The sequence below is a fragment of the Lactuca virosa genome, chromosome 3 (assembly GCF_052849685.1).
Source record: "Lactuca virosa cultivar CGN04683 chromosome 3, Lactuca_virosa_CGN04683_v6, whole genome shotgun sequence".
Classification (NCBI taxonomy): Eukaryota; Viridiplantae; Streptophyta; class Magnoliopsida; order Asterales; family Asteraceae; genus Lactuca; species Lactuca virosa.
Window position 1 is genome coordinate 326,945,683 of NC_136428.1, and position 14,064 is coordinate 326,959,746.

The following is a 14,064-nucleotide window of genomic DNA, read 5'->3' on the forward strand; positions in this document are numbered from 1 at the left end:
TTGCATGTGCTATAATATTTGTCATTTCTAAATTTTTCCAAATGCCCAGAGGCATTAAGAAGGGAAAAGGTCTAGAATTGGATATGACTAAAATGATTAAGCAATTGTCGAGGACAATATGAGGTTTACCAAAGATTGGTTGCTCAGGGACAGTTGGAAGTATAGTGCTAATTTTGGAAGGACCATATTGACATATTCTAAAAAGAGGCATCTCTTATTCAGAAGTGATAGTCAAAATGAGAATATGGAGTTGTCTCCATAGGTGGAAGTTATCTGTGTAAGATTAGAAAACTTAATGCAAGAAGCATGTCCAAACCAATGTACTTTGAATATGAGACTTAGTTTCCATGGAGTTGATCTCCATTGGAATACCTTATAATGACTGTTGACAAGTCTTTGTGACTTTGTACATATTCATTACAGGAGGGTCAGTGCATATAAGTTTAAAATCTAAACAGATTTCGATAAATGATAGGAATTTGAAATTCTCACATTTTTCGATAAGGATTTGGGAGTGTGAAATTAGAATCATTGAAATTATGTTCAATTGGTTTATTTCACAAAGTAAGGATCATAGACAAACATAGAGTGCATACTTGGTGTATGGCAAAGCTATTGTTTAAGAAAAACATAGTGTACATGATTGGAGCATGGGACAACTTGTGTTTTTAATTCAAGTATAAAGTTGATAAAACCGAAACAATGAATAATGAGTAATCAGTATGGTGATAAATAAAAGTGTTTATTTATATTCATAGGGTTTGATACCATATTTGATTCATTTATTCTTGTGTTTCACTTTACATGTTTTGACTTCCAGAATAACTAAGTCGCTCTTCCTGAATGATTAAGTTATTCAAACCATCAACAGTCGGTCATATGTTGGAAGTAGATATGAATCAAGACTGTCATGGGTTGGTTTGTAGAGGTCCAAGTTGGTGGACAAAGTGGTGCTACAACACTCATGAGTGCTCATAAGTTCTGAGTATTGGATTCAACCCGCGCTCAATTGAATCACTTCATGGATTTTATCACGAGTGATCATGAGACGATAATATCTTATATTCTTCAAACCTAGAGATATGAGTTGTTACTATGAGTTGGTTATACATTGATTGCACGAAAACACATTTGGTAACTCGATGTTATAAAACGTGCCTTTGTGTATGATTCAACAAGTAGTAGAACAAGCCATATGAGTCGAATTTTATCCATTCCTTTTACCTTCGGGATAAAAGCGATATCTGTGGGCCCCTCGATGATTTATAGATGACACATGTGAGTGCTTGGCCAAGCCAGGACTGATTTGATTTGTTCAATCAGTCAGTCATCATAAATCGAAAATCGGGAAACAACAAATGGACAGAGAGAATGATTATAATCCATGTCTCAGTCCATATGATATCTAGAATGGAAGAATATATGATCCCTTATCTAATGGACAAGTCATTGACAAGGTCAGAGTTCGACAGCGGCTTTAAGAGCTATGATTGCCAGTTAGGTTTTGAAGTCATACTCAATAATAGTTTTAGACTTATCCAAGTGGGAGACTGTTGGATTAATGTCTAAGTCCATAACTATATTTGGTATGTACTTGACCCGACCCGGCATGGTCCATTTGGGTTGCACTTCACCGGCACAATTTATATGGATAGTCTTTTGAGAATAGTATATTTATGATTTATATTAATATATTATAAGTTCTAATATATTAATATGGAATCATATTATTTAATTAGTATTGATCAAGAATTAATTAAGTGATCAAAAAGAACTAATTAAATATGGACTCTTATATATATGGAATGGGCCAAGTTCATTTAGGTTGGGCTAAGCTTTCATGGATGGTCCATGGAGCTTTTAACCCATGGATCCTATGTAAATGAAAGGTCATGGGTATTAGGGTTTACATGGATGTAACCCTAATCCTCCATAATATATAAAGGGGTCCTTCGCTCATAAAATTGGCACAAGTGTGTGAAAATAAGAGTGGGCCGATTTTAGTGTGCATACATATTCTCTCAAGTTCTTCCAAGGTGTTTTGGTGATTTGTGATTCCATTTGAGGCTTCCACACTATTGGGGCTAAGCTCTTAAAGCTTGAAGACATCAAGCTACATCAAAAGGTATGTCATCTAACTAGAACTTTGTAGTATAGGTGCTTCATAATATGCTAGTTAGGATGAAACCTTGGAATAGTTAATATTTGCATGTTTAATAGAGAAAACATAGATCCAAGGTTTATAGGGTTGCATGTACACCATAGGAGTGTTAGAATGCTCAAAACCCAACAGCAGGATCCCATCAAGGCCATGAGAAGGATTTCAGACGTGGAGGGGTGTTTCTTCACCTGCTCGTGTCCTGCTGACCAGAAGGTCAGGTGTGCTCTGAACCTGCTTAGGTCTGGGGCCAAGGACTGGTAGAGACTTGCGACTGGGTCGTACATTGATGATCAGAGAGCTGCTGTTACTTGGGAGCAGTTTAGGGATATGTTCCGCGCCCGTTACATTCCACGGGTTGAGCGGGAGCGATTGGCACAGGAGTTTCTGAGTTTGAGACAGGATGGGGAGTCGGTGTCGGAGATCACCCGGATGTTCACTGAGAGGGTGATGTTTTGCCCGGAGTTTGCTTCAGAGCAGGCTTAGATGACCCGTTATCTGAGCATGCTCAAGACGGATATCCGTCAGTTTGTGTCTACCCAGCGATGTGATACTCTTCTAGAGTTGCAGGAGGCCGCCAGACGGCGTGAGTTGTAGATTGAGCAGCAGTTGAGAGAACAGCGGCAGGCCCCGACACATTCTCAGCCGGTGCCGAAGCGGTCTGAGACCGCTGATACTAGGACCGGGGGTCAGCAGAGCCACACTTGTGGGAAGTGTGGCAAGGGTCATTCTGGTGTGTGTCGAGTTGGTAGTGGATGCCACAAGTGTGGAAAGGAGGGGCATTACGCGAAGGAATGTCGCCAGGCCACCCCAGTTCAGGGTATGAGGTTGTGCTATCACTGCGATCAGGTTGGTCACATGAGGGCCAACTGTCCACTACTTGCCGCCAAGCCGGCACAGGCTCCTGCGCCGGATACGTTGAGGATTACCGATGGGAGGCAGGGCAGAGCAGAGCCTCCGAAGGCTCAGGGACGCGCATTTCAGCTTACAGCAGAGTAGGCCAGGGCAGCACCAGATGTGGTGGCTGGTACGTTTTTAGTAAACTCCTTTCCTGCTTTGGTCTTATTTGACTATGGGGCGAGTCGTTCCTTCGTATCTCAGTCGTTTAGTAGGGAGTTCAGTGCGCCTGTGGGCGAGCTAGGGTGTCCGTTGCGAGTGTCTATCGCCAACGAGCACGAGGTTTCTACTTCTTCAGTTTATAGAGGATGTGACTTGAAGATTTTTGGGGTGTCCTTTCCGATAGATTTGATTCCGATCCCCATGGGGGAGGTGTGCGTGTTTGTGGGCATGGATTGGCTCAGTCGGTTCGGTGCTATGATTGATTGCGAGGGCCAGTGAGTGGTAGTTCGAACCCCAAGAGGGGGAGAACTGATTGTATATGGCGAGGGCACCAGAGTGGGATCAGGGTTTTGTTCAGCTGCCAGGGCTCGGCAGTACATTCAGCACGGGTGTGCGGGTTATCTAGCGTATGCGGTAGATACGCGAGTCAGGGATCAGATTTCGATTTCCGATGTACCGGTGGTCAGGGAGTTCGCAGATGTGTTTCCGGAGGAGTTGCCAGGGATACCTTCGGAGAGGCAGGTCGAGTTCAGGATCGACCTGGTGCCAGGTGCGGCCCCTATCGCTAAGGCGCCATACCGATTGGCACCACCAGAGATGCAGGAGCTGTCATCGCAGCTACAGGAACTGCTGGGCAAGCAGTTCATTCGACCTAGCAGTTCTCCATGGGGAGCGCTAATACTTTTTGTCCGGAAGAGGGACGATTCGCACCGGATGTGTATTGATTACCGGGAGTTGAATAAGTTAATAGTGAAGAACCGTTACCCACTCCCGAGGATAGACGATCTCTTCGATCAGTTACAGGGCGCATCTTGGTTTTCCAAGATAAACTTGAGGTCTGGGTATCATCAGGTCAGGGTCAGAGAGGAGCACGTGGAGAAGACCGCATTCTGAACTCGTTATGGACATTACGAGTTCGTGGTGATGCCGTTTGGGCTCACCAACGCGCCAACGGTGTTCATGGACCTGATGAATCGGGTCTGCAGACCGATGCTTGATCGCTCGGTCATAGTGTTTATAGATGATATCTTGGTGTATTCCAAGACCCGAGAGCAGCATGAGGAGCATCTGAGAGAGCTGTTGGGAGTTCTGAGACAAGAACGGCTGTACGCCAAATTATCGAAGTGTGAGTTTTGGTTACGAGAGGTCCAGTTCCTCGGACATCTCGTTAACCAGGAGGGGATTTTGGTCGATCCGGCCAAAATCGAGGCGGTTATGCAGTGGGAGATTCCGAAATCTCCCTCAGATATTAGGAGCTTTCTGGGATTGGCAGGGTACTACCGGAGGTTCATACGGTATTTCTCCAAGATTGCAGTACCCCTCACTCGTCTGACGAGGAAAGGGGTGGATTTCCGGTGGGGTCCCGAGCAGCAGAGGGAGTTTGAGACCCTCCGTCAGCGTTTGTGTGAGGCACCAGTATTGACACTCCCGGAGGGGGTTGAGGATTTTATGATGTTCTGTGATGCATCCATCACAGGTTTAGGGGCGGTCCTCATGCAGAGAGGACGAGTGATAGCCTACGCATCGCGCCAGCTGAAGCCGCATGAGACGAGATACCCTACGCATGACTTGGAGCTGGGGGCGGTGGTATTCGCCCTCAAGATATGGAGACATTACCTCTATGGGGTCCGCTGTACCATTTACACGGATCACAAGAGCTTGAGACATATCATGGATCAGCCGAACCTGAACATGAGGCAGCGTAGGTGGCTGGATGTAGTCAAGGACTACGATTGGGAGATCCTTTACCACCCCGGTAAAGCGAATGTGGTTGCGGATGCTTTGAGCCGCAAGTCAGTTGGGTCTTCCACCCCCGCGGTATGTATGAGGATAGTGGTGGATTCTCCGCTTGTGAGTTTGATCAGAGATGCCCAGGTAGAGGGCATGCGACCGGAGAATTGGAAGCTGGAGAGAATCAAGGGTGAGAATACCCGGTTCATACAGGATAATCGGGGACTATTGACCCGATGCGGTCGGGTTTGGGTTCCGATGTCTGGTGGGGTTAGGCAGACGGTGATGGAGGAGGCTCATAAGTCTCATTTCTCTATTCACCCGGGGGCCACCAAGATCTACCGGGATCTGAGTTTGAGCTATTGGTGGCCGTGCATGAAGCGAGAGATCGCTTGGTACGTCGAGAGGTGCTTGACCTGTAGGATGGTCAAGGCCGAGCATCAGAGGCCGCATGGAAAGCTGCAGCCCTTAGAGATTCCCATGTGGAAATGGGAACAAATCACGATGGATTTTATTACCAAGTTGCCAAGGACGGCAAAGGGGTTTAATGCTATATGGGTCATCATGGATCGATTGACCAAGAGTGCCCACTTCTTGGCTATATGGGAGAGCTCATCGGCCGAGAAATTGGCCGAATTGTACGTTCACGAGATCGTGTCTCGCCATGGGGTTCTTGTTTCCATTGTCTCTGATCGGGATGTCAGGTTTACCTCCCACTTCTGGCAAAAGTTTCACGAGGAGCTGGGCACGCGGTTGCACTTCAGCACAACATTCCACCCGCAGACAGACGGCCAGAGCGAACGGACTATTCAGACCCTCGAGGACATGTTGAGGGCGTGTGTCATTGATTTCGGTGGGAGTTGGGATTCTCACCTACCGCTTGCGGAGTTCGCCTACAACAACAGCTATCATTCTAGCCTTGGCGCCCCGCCATTCGAGCTGTTGTACGGGCGGAGATGTCGCACCCCGGTCTGTTGGGGTGAAGTTGGACACAGAGTGATGGGAAGTACGGAGGTAGTCTTGCAGACTACCAAAAAGATCCAGCAGGTTAGACAACGTTTGCAGACCGCTCAGAGCCGGCAGAAGAGTTATGCCGACAGACGCCGATCTGAGTTGGAATTTCAGGTGGGTGACATGGTACTCCTGAGGGTCTCGCCCTGGAAAGGCGTGATTCGCTTCAGGAAGAGGGGAAAATTGGGTCCCCGATATATTGGGCCGTTCAGGATCATTGCCAGGGTTGGCAAGGTGGCTTACAGGCTAGAGCTGCCGGAGGAGCTTAGTCGGATACACAGCACTTTCCACGTTTCGCAGCTACGAAAGTGCATCATGGACCAGGAGGCAGTAGTATCGCCGGATGATATTCAGGTCGATGAGCGCCTGAACAATGTGGAGAGACCTGTGGCCATTATAGAGAAGAAGAGGAAGATTCTAAGGAATAAGGAGATATCTTTGGTGAAAGTACAGTAGGAGCATCGAAGGGGGTCCGAGTGGACGTGGGAGATGGAGGCCGAAATGCGGGAGCATTACCCGGAGTTATTCGATGCAGCAGACTTCGAGGACGAAGTCTAGTTCAAGTGGGGGAGAATTGTAACGCCCCGATTCCAGGTATGGATTTAAATAAAAGGTTAATTGGTTTAATGTCCTACTCGACGAGTTGGTTGCCCTACTCGTCGAGTAGCAGCGGGGTTGGAACGCGTGTTTAGTGACCTACTCGACGAGTCCGCTAAGGGACTCGACGAGTAGGAGCTGGCAGATGAAACCCTAAATCTCGGGGTTTTGCACCCTATTTAAGGAATGATAAGCCTCCTATGGCCTCTTTGCAGTCTTTGGGAGCCCCTTAAAACCCTAATACGTGTGTGTGTGTGCCCATTGTGTGTTTGAAGCTTGAAGAGAGGATCCTTGGAGGGAGAAAGCTTAGAGGAGAAGGAGATTGGAGCAAGTAGAGTGTGGGAATCAACTCTTATCTCAGTTATCATCTTCTGGAGGTAACCAAATTGCCTTTTCTTTGTGAATCTCTTCTATTGGTTGAGTTTTAGGGTTTTTGGTGAGATATTAAGTTGGAAAGATGAGCTATGGGCTAGATCAGAGGTTGTAACTTCAGATCTGGACCCTCCTTGGATTCTATAAGCATAAAGTTTCAGTTTTGGTCATGATTAAGGTCCCTCTTGAGCATGAAGTTCCATTAAGAACTTAAAATAGGCATTTAGAGCCTATATAGCCATGCATGCACGTAAAGTTTGGAACTTTACATGATAAGCATGCCCTAGAAGCTTGGATCTGTGATTTGGAGCCGCTGCATGGCTCAAAACAAGTCTGTATGGAAAAAGGACTGAATGGACTCGGCGAGTCGCAAGGTTGACTCGGCGAGTCACATGAAGATGGCCGTGGACTCGACGAGTTGGATGAACAACTCGGCGAGTCCGATGAAGATCACCATAAGACTCGGCGCGTTGAAGAACAACTCGGCGAGTCGGATGAGTTTTCCCCAAGTTATGAATGTGTGTGTGTGTTCGTCGTGTGCAAAAAGGAAAACTCGACGGGTGGCCTTAGAGTTTGGTCGAGAATCGGAGAAACTCGACGAGTCACCTCGATGACTCGGTGAGTGGGATAGTGTTTCAAGGAACTCGACGAGTAGCCGAGGGTACTCGGCGAGTAAGGTCAACATGGACTGTTGACCTTGACTGAGGACTTTGACTTTGAGCAGGGGTTGACTAGTGAGTTATGGAGTACCTTATAAGGTTAAGGACTTATGAGTATATTGTGTTATGGTATTAGGTGGTGGAGCCTGTGCCAAGTAATTCGAGAGTTGGGTTTTATCTTTCGGGTCGACATTTGCAAGGTGAGTTATCCTCACTATACTCAGGGGTCTAAGGCACCAAGGCCGGCCCATTGGATATGATATCCTAGTAGTTGTATTATGTTGAGTATAATTTGGTTATGCATGCTAGTTTGATATGCTAGAGGGTAGGTCTGTAAGACTACCTGTGATACTGATTGATTACCAGTATGTGCATTACCTGTTACATGTTGATATGTTCCGCATGAGCTATCATATGAACAAGGAGGAGGTCACTCTTAGCAAACTTCAAGGGCTTTTGAGGACTGCTGAAAGTAGTCTCAAAGGTAAATCGGTTGTTACTACTCCTACCACCGCCCCTGTTCTGGCATTTGGACAAGGGAAGGGAAAAAGAGGAAGGCTCCCTCTAAGAGCCACAAGGGAAAGTCTCTTGATGGATCCTCTTCAAGTGGGACCAAGGCTGGTTCTGCTGCTCCGTCTACCATTCCTAAGGAAGCAGAGTGTTTTTATTGTCATGAGAAAGGGCATTGGAAGCGAAGCTGCACCAAATACTTGCAGGATGTCAAAGATGGGAAGGTTAAGGCCACCCATGCATGTATTTATACTATTCTATCTAATAACTCATCACATCTTGGTCTTGGGTCCTTGATACATGTTGTGGATTTCACATTTGTTCTGATGTGCAGGGCCTAAAAAGAAGTAAGGATGCGGAGCACGGGAAGATAAACTTGATCATGGGGAATAGGAAGGTTTCACCAGTCACCAAGATTGGAGTTTATTCTTTATTGCTTAGTAGTGGGTAAGAATTATAGTTGAATAATTGTTGCTACTCGTCTGAAATGGCGAGAAATATTATTTCCTTTCATGATTTCTACAAACAAGGTTTTAGTTTTTCATTTGATAATGAAATTGGTGCTATTAATGCTTTTTATAATGGTGTTTTTTATTTTAAAGCATTACCTTGTAATGGTGTATATGAAACTATTATGGTTGTAGACAACTTAGGAAATATTGTGTTGCACATTGATTCTTCCAATTAATTGGATAAGGCATGCTTGTGGCATTGTCGTCTTGGACATGTCAGCAGGAAGCGCATAGGCCAACTCCAAAAGGCTGGAGTATTGGAGTCATTCGACTTAAGGTCGGATGACACTTGCGAATCTTGTTTACATGGAAAGATGACCAAGTCACCCTTCATTGGTACTTGTGAAAGGGGTGAAGGTTTATTGGATCTTATACACACCGATGTGTGTGGCCCCTTCAGAACCGCCACAAGGGATGCTAACCGCTTCTATGTGAGTTTTACTGATGATTACAATAGATATGGCTATGTCTACTTAATCAAGCATAAGTCAGAAACCTTTGAAAGATTCAAAGAGTTTAAACAAGAAGTGGAGAATTAGCTGGGTAGGAGGATAAAGATGCTCCAATCCGATCGGGGTGGTGAGTATCTTAGTATTGAGTTCCTTGACTATCTTATGGAATGTGGAATTGTTTCACAGTTGACGCCACCTAGGACACCACAGCTTAATGGTGTGGCTGAGAGACGCAATAGAACCTTGTTGGACATGGTTCGTTCCATGATGAGTCGAGCTTCGTTACCTATCTCATTCTGGGGGTATGCCTTAGAGACTGCCGCCCATATCCTTAATCTAGTCCCAACTAAGAAGGTTGCCAAAACACCTCACGGTATATGGACAGGGAAGGTTCCCTCGTTATCACACATCAAGGTTTGGGGTTGCGAGGCTTTCGTGAGATGCGAGACTCACGACAAGATCGAACCTCGAAGTGAGCATTGTATTTTCATCGGCTACCCACAGAAATCCTTTGGTTATCTCTTCTACAGAACAAGTGACAATGTTGTCTTCGTTGCGAGGAGAGGATTCTTTCGCGAGAGAGAGCTCATAGGCCAAGGAAACAGTGGGAGGAAAATTGACCTTGAATAGCTTCAAGAGTCAAGCGGTGAAGGAACCTCAAACACTAGCGGTCAACCTGAGGTTGAAACTCATGTTGAGCCGATTGACGAGTCTGTACCTCTGAGGTGTTCTAGTAGAGTTAGAGTTCCACCTGAGTTTTATGGCTTTCATATTACTGCAGAAGATGATACATTTATCAGTGATAGCACACTGGTAAATTTAGATGAACCTAACAACTACAAGGAAGCCATGTCAGGCCCCAAGTCTGCTAAATGGAAAGAGGCGATGGACAGCAAGATTTAGTCCATGTATGACAATCAAGTTTGGAACTTGGTTGACAATGTACCGGGTCGTAAGACAGTCGGGTGCAAATGGATCTTCAAGAAGAAGACCGACATGGATGGGAAAGTACACACATATAAGGCGCGACTGGTTGCGAAGGGCTTTTCTCAAACTCCGGGACTATGATGAGACCTTCTCAACAACAGCGAAGATTAAGTCTATTAGGGTTATGCTAGCCATAGCTGCATTTCCTGATTATGAAATATGGCAAATTGATGTCAAAACCACTTTCCTTAATGGAAAGTTGGCTAAGGATGTTTACATGGGTCAGCCAGAGGGTTTTGTCGATGCAAAGTACCCTAATAAAGTGTGTAAGCTTGAGAAATCGATATATGGATTGAAACAAGCATCTCGCAGATGGAATCTTTGTTTCGATGAGAAAGTCAAAGAGTTTGGATTTTCGAGAAGCGAGGATGAGTCCTGTGTATATGTCAAGGATAGTGAGAGTACAGTTAGCTTTCTGGTGTTGTATGTGGATGACATACTTCTCATAGGAAATGACATCCCAACCTTGCAGGAGGTTAAGTTCTGGCTAGGGAAGTGTTTTGCTATGAAGGACCTCGAAGAAGCTGCCTATATTCTTGGGATAAGGATATTGAGAGACAGGAGTAAAAGACTAATTGACTTAGTAAAAGTACCTACTTGGAAAAGGTGTTGAAGAGTTCAACATGATGGATTCCAAGAAAGGTGACTTACCGATCTAGAGCAATGCCCAACTGAGTAAGACTCAGAGTCCGAGTACAGAGGCTGAGATAGTTGAGATGATTCAAGTACCATATGCTTCCGCATTTGGTTCGATCACGTATGCTATGACTTGTACTCGCCCTGATGTGCCCTTTGCTTTGAGCATGGTCAGCAGATATGGTAAAGCTCACTGGACTGCGGTAAAGAACATTGTCAAGTACCTGCGGAGGACTAAAGACTGGGTCCTTACCCTCGATGGGAGTGATGACTTGAGAGTGGTGGGTTATAGTAACGCCAGCTTTCAAACCGACAAATATAATTTCCGCTTTGAGTCAGGCTGGGTTTTTACCCTGAATGGAGGAGCAATAAGTTGGAAAAGTTCCAAGTATGAGACAGTAGCTGATTCAACGTGCGAATTAGAGTACATAGCAGAAAGCGAGGCGGCGAAGGAGGCAATACGGCTGAAGAGCTTCATCGGAGACCTTGAAGTTGTACCAGCTATAAAGGAGCCTATGGAGATTTTTTGTGACAACGAGAGTGCAGTTACCTTAGCCAAGGAACCAAGGGATCATGGCAGATCCAGGCACATCGATAGAAAATATCACTTCATACGACATCGGATAGAAGAAGGACTCCTCGTAGCAAAGAGGGTATCGTCAGAGGAGAATCCAACAGATCCCCTCACGAAGGGACTGAATAGGGTTAAGCACTTACAGCATGGGAGGCGCATCGGGCTGAAGGACGATATTAGTTTTAATGATTAGATAGTTTTTGAAACTTGTAATAGTTGAAATGTAATTGACATTTGATGATTAAATAAAAGGTGTTTTTTATTTATAAGTAATGTTACTATCTTGTGCCAATCATTTACTATTGTTTCATTTTGCATGTTTTGACTTCCAAAATAATTATATTATTCAAACTTTCCACAGTCGATCATACTTTGGAAGTAGGTATTGAGGCAAGACTGTCATGAATTTGGCTTGTAGATTGTCTGAAGTGTGTTAGACATAGCAAAGGATTGCTACAACATTCATGAGTGCTCATAAGGTCTGAGTATTAGATTAAACCCACACTCACTTGTATCGCTACATGGAATTTATCTCGAGTGATCATGGGATGGTAATATTATATAAGTCTTCAAACAAAGATATATGAGTTGTTGACTATGAGTTGGTTGCACATTGATAGTACGAAACTGCATCAGTAACTTGATGCTATAAAATGTGATGTTGTGTACAATTTAACGAGTAGTTAGTACAAGCATATGAGTCGAAGTTTATCTGTTCCTTTTAGTCCTTGGAGGGTTAAAAGCAATATCTTGCCCCCCCCCCCCCCGATGATTTTGTTTTGACTTATGTGTCGGTCCTGGTCAGAACTCAATTGATGTGTTCGATTAAGTTCTATGTCAAACAAATCGGAAATCGGGAAACAAACTGTTGGACAATAAGTATGACGTTGTTCCATGTATTTGTCTGGCTAATATCTTGAGAACATAGGTGTATATGATCCCTTATCTAAAATGGCGTGTCACAATTCGACAAAGGCTTTTAAGAGCTACGATTTCTAGTCGGTGTTTTACGTCGTACTTGCAGTTATAGTTATTAGACTTATCCAAGTGGGAGACTGTTGGATAAGGTGTCTAAGTCCATAAATATATTTGGTATGTACTTAACCCGAGAGTAGCATGGTCCATTTGGGTTGCATTTCACCAAAACAATTTGTAAGGATGGACTTTTGAGAAGAGGTTATTTATGATTTATTAATTATTATAAGTTCCAATATATTAATATGAAATCATATTATTTAACTAGTATTGATCAAGAATTAATTTGGAATTGATTTAGTGATCAAAAGAGACTAATTAAATGTAAGGGGTTGATTTGGTAAATCAATGATTCTTATATTGTGGGCCTATGGTTATTTAGGTTGGGCTAAACCAACATGGTAGTCCATGGAGGTTTAACATATGGAGCCTAAGTAAGATGAAAGGTCATGCACATTAGGGTTTACATGGATGTAACCCTAATCCTTCCCACACTATATAAGAAGCCCTTTAGCACATGAAATCGGCCATTAGTGATCTTTGGAAGAGCATAGCCAATTTTGTGTGCAAGTAATCCTCTCTCAAGTCCTCCATTGTTAGTGGTGTGTGTGAAGCATTTGAGGCATCACATTTGGGGTGCTAGGCTCTTAAAGGTCCAAGGAAACAAGCTACAAGAAAAGGTATGTCATCAAACTAGTTTTTGTTATACAAGTACCCATGTTTTGTATGCTAGTTAGGATAATGCTTTGGAAAATCAAATTGCATGTATAATTAGAGAAAACTTAGATCCAAAGCTTTTAGGGTTGTATGTGCACCTTAAGGTTTTTAGAGTGCTCAAAACCCATCACTTGTCTTATGATAATGGTTGGGAATGACAGATTCACATGGATAGGAACACATACATTATTAAATCTAAATGGTAAGGCTTCTCTCAAATTCATGAAAATGATTGTGAGGAAACGCTTTCACTAAGTAGATTTTAAAGAGTTAGCAATTGTAATATTTGCATTCTCAAATTCGATTATGATTACGGCACCCCTCTTCATAGTTCGAATTGTGAGAAATGGCAAATAGTTTGAACATTCGGGACTTACTGCCGTAAGTTCTGAAATAGTTTAGACACGCATATGAGCTTTCTTATAAAAGGTGTATGAGATTATATAAAGGATTTTCGAAGCGTCTCGTATCAGAAATCTGAACTATGGAAAGAAACTCAATAAATATTGATTTCTGGAAGTTCTGCTGATTTCTGGATACATGTCAAAGCTAGTGGGAGCATAAGTGTTATGCTAGTAAGATAATAATTATTATGCTAGTGGGATCATAATTATTATGGTAAGTGTTGCGAGTTAGCAATGCAATTTATAGGAAACAAAGTTCTAATTTGCAAAGTTGCAAATGTTGAAAAGTTGTTTCGCTATAGTAAGGGAGAGGATACTTATACTTTATTTCAAATCTAAAAGCTCAGATTGAAGTATTTATCAAACTTAGTCATGAGTATATATATGTATATCTGAAAATTCTATATATGGAAATATTATAGCAAGAGGCTGATCAAGCATTATGTGTTTATGTAAGACATTATGAATCATATCCCATATGCTACGGGTATAGGATCGATTACATATGCTATAATATTTATGTGTTCTAGTTTTCTAAATGCCTAGGAATTAAGAGGGAAAAGGACTAGAACCGGATATGACTAAATTGGTTAAACAGCTGTCAAGGACAATCTAAGGTTCGCTAAGGATTGCTCGCTTATGGGCAGTTGGAAGTATAGTAGTAAATGGACAATGTTGACATGATTCTGAATATATAGGATTCTGTTAAG